This window comes from Scylla paramamosain, chromosome 2 (genome assembly GCF_035594125.1).
Source record: "Scylla paramamosain isolate STU-SP2022 chromosome 2, ASM3559412v1, whole genome shotgun sequence".
NCBI classification, from domain to species: Eukaryota; Metazoa; Arthropoda; class Malacostraca; order Decapoda; family Portunidae; genus Scylla; species Scylla paramamosain.
This window is the reverse complement of record NC_087152.1, coordinates 8149299-8152500: the sequence shown is the minus strand read 5'-3', so window position 1 is coordinate 8152500 and position 3202 is coordinate 8149299. Positions and strand designations below refer to the sequence as shown.

General features: G+C 43.9%; 1 long non-coding RNA gene across 2 annotated transcripts in view; it reads left to right on the top strand.

The window, feature by feature from the left end:
- The window catches only part of LOC135109601 (uncharacterized), a 12001-nt gene extending 9883 nt beyond the window's left edge, over positions 1–2118 (top strand). For both annotated transcript variants that reach the window (XR_010272822.1, XR_010272820.1), the window contains exon 2: positions 1–2118. This exon is cut by the window's left edge and continues 3009 nt beyond it. This is a non-coding gene — a long non-coding RNA (uncharacterized LOC135109601).
- Positions 2119–3202: the final 1084 nt, after the last annotated feature.

Genomic DNA, 3202 nt, shown 5'->3' with positions numbered 1-3202 from the left:
TGTAAGTGGATGCTTGATGTAATGGTGTAAAAGGGGAGGAGGTTGCAAGGTCTGTCTTGAATGATCATGGTTTGAAGTCGAGGAATCTGCTGCACTCACCTTCACTGTGCCTTACTTTCCCCATTAATCCTTACTTTCCCCATTAATCCTAAAGTCCACGGATCTGCTGACAGTCTTACAAAAATCAGATAAATTTTAAGATTCTTGGCCGACCAGATGACTTAGGATTGACAGAAAACACAACATAGAGGAAGCGAGTGTGGTATGTTACTCCACCACGCCTGTACCCGCCTGTACGTGTCACGCTGTGAAACACTGTGGGTGGGAAAGATAGGGAAGGAAATACGACTCCAGGTAAGCAGGCAGTTAGGTGGGTTAGGTGGGCCGGAACCCAGAGCGGCAGGTGAGCGTCATTCGTGCTGGGTAGACTGGCATGCGGGCAGGTGGGGCAGGTGGGAAGGCAGATGACCAGCGGGTTGGCAGGTGGGGAGAAGGAAACTCAGGTAGACAATAAGTTAGTCTGTTGGTGGGGCGAAGACAAACAAACACGAAGGGTCGGGCGGTCGTGCTGGCCGGATAATAGTCCATAGAGTCTGTGGGTGTTCCTACGCCGGGCCAAACGAGGCTTTCACGCACGGAATACGACTGTGGTGATGGGCGCGGTGCGGTGGCAGCTTCGCCACCTGTCTTGAGAGTCGAGGCGCTGTCGAGGCGGCGGCTGCGTACTCCTTTGTTTTCAGATGAGGAAGTGGCGCCTCCCGGGGTAGTTTTTGTGGTGGAATATTGACTTTTTATTGTAGCCTCGCCTTGTGTCGCTAAATTTTAATGGTTAATACACGTTTGCGTTAATCTGCGTTATCAGCAAGTGGTTTTAGGAAATAAAAGGTAGGTATCAATAGTTAGAAAAAGTTATTACAGCATTGGGTAGCCGCCGCTTACGAAGGTGCAGCAACAATGGCAGCTGCCAATAAATTAGAAAGAGAGAGAGAGAAAAAAAAAGAGATGCCGAAGCGTTTATACCTCATGTATCAAATGAACCAGTTTACAACCGCGCATAAAAACTGCTATTGCCTGCAATTCACAAATTCCTTTGCACAGTGTTTGGCATAAGGCGATGGCAAGAACTGTTCCAGCGCTGTTGTTATGTGATTACTTTCATATATTTATTGTTGAAGGTTAGTGTACTCTGCCAACGTCATGTGCGTACATCGCAATATAATAGTAATTTGTAAATTGATGCATTAATATTTCGCTTGACAAGGTGCTGCTGAAAGAATAAAAAAAATCTAAATTTGTCTTAAACTCTTTCTTGATGTTAACCATTGTAAGCTAGAAATAGTGAGTGATCTTGCTCGTTCCAAAACTAAGTCCTTTCTTCTTGACTCTGTGATACTAGTGCACTGAGCATTCCTGGGGCAGCGGATGTGAGGGCCCCCGAAGGCCTCTCTAACATCACTCAGCATTAATACTTCGTGTCTTGTGTGACCCGAAAATGCTGTATCACGCTGCGTCAAGGCGATATATAAAGCAGATCATAGTATAGTATTATTTCAACTTTGCTTTTCAAATAAATAATTAGGGTAGTTTATGAAGGAAAATAAAATAAGTTCACCTTTATTTTTTTGCTGTATGATTTTTTTTTCTTATTGCCTATTGAAAATTCTGGGATTTCAGTAATTGTTCATATAAGGCGTTCAGTTCGTATGCGGACCATCTAGATAAAAACTTGCCCTGGTGTCCATCCCTTTAAAAGTCGCGTGATTATGGGGGAGACTCGGGGAGGTATTGCTTGAGTTGGCCTTGTGCCGCGGGTTAGAGAGTCCGTACTCCCCAGACTCAAAGCCGCGGTGACAGGCGAGCGCCCAGGCAGAGACCAGCCAAGCGATCGTTCTGCTTCCTGAGTCTGGGTGAGTATTTTGAGTTTCTTAGTGTTACAGTGCAAACTTTAAAGAGTAGAGCTCCACGAGGTGTGAAATTTTGACTGATAGAGTACAGTGATTGACCACGTAAGGAATATTTCATCGAGAGAGAGAGAGAGAGAGAGAGAGAGAGAGAGAGAGAGAGAGAGAGAGAGAGAGAGAGAGAGAGAGAGAGAGAGAGAGAGAGAGAGAGAGAGAATCCCCAAATTATCACCAGGGAATTAAAGTTACAGGCCATTATAATCACACTCTGGCACAGGAGGAAGGAAGCACCGGTGCTTGGTGCAATTAAGGCTGACGATACTAACTCACTTGGCACTTCGTTATTAGAACTTGAATTGAGTTGGTTCGGCGTTTTAGAGTATTCACTGAACTGTGTGAATGGTTGTGCACAAGGATCATGACTTTGTGTAGCGTCGTGTGGACATTTTATAACAGAAATAAGAAGATTGTGACATTCATGTGTAGAAAACTAAAATTATGTAAGAAATAGCTGTAATGGTAACGTCTTTTCCTTATCACACTTGGGGTGGACGGTGTTAAGAGAATTTTTATTTAATCATTCTTTGTATGTAAGAGTGGCTCCGGTCATGGGCATCAAAAAGGGGCGGGGAAAAAAAGGGTCCACTGAGGTGCCAGTCCTTGAAGAGAACAGCCAAAAGGATTATGCAAAGTTGGAGTTTAAGTGTTTTGAAACCTCCCTTGAAAGAGCTCAAGTCATTAGAGTGAGGGAAAATACAGAGCTAGGCAGGGAGTTCCAGAGTTTACCAGAAATAAAATCAGATAAAATTACAAAATGGAGCTGTGTTCTTAAGCTAAAAATGATCAGTTATTTGTATTAGGGCTTGGAAACTGATGCACTACTGTATTGCGTATTTCTCCATGTAAGTGTTGATGTTCTTCCCTTTAGTTCAGCGTGAGAGTGACTGCCATTACATTTAACTACTCTCATTTTCATCACGTTTTCATTTCTCGTGGCAGCAAGGGTAGGGGAGGCAGGGGAACACACTGCTCTCTTGCCCGATTACGTGTTTAGACAGGTAGCGGGGAAGGTGAAGGAAGTTGACATGCTAATTTTGTGGGTGTCGTTCCTCATCTCTTTTTTCCTCATGATACTCAGCGTGAGGGAGTTACTGGCTATGCGTGAAAGACACACGACCTCTGAGATTCACATGGCCAGTATAAATTCAGGCATGCCTTAATGACGTGTTCTGCATTTTACTCGGATGGAAACTGAAATTAACGTGTGTCGATTTGATGAAGATTTATGAAGATTTAACATT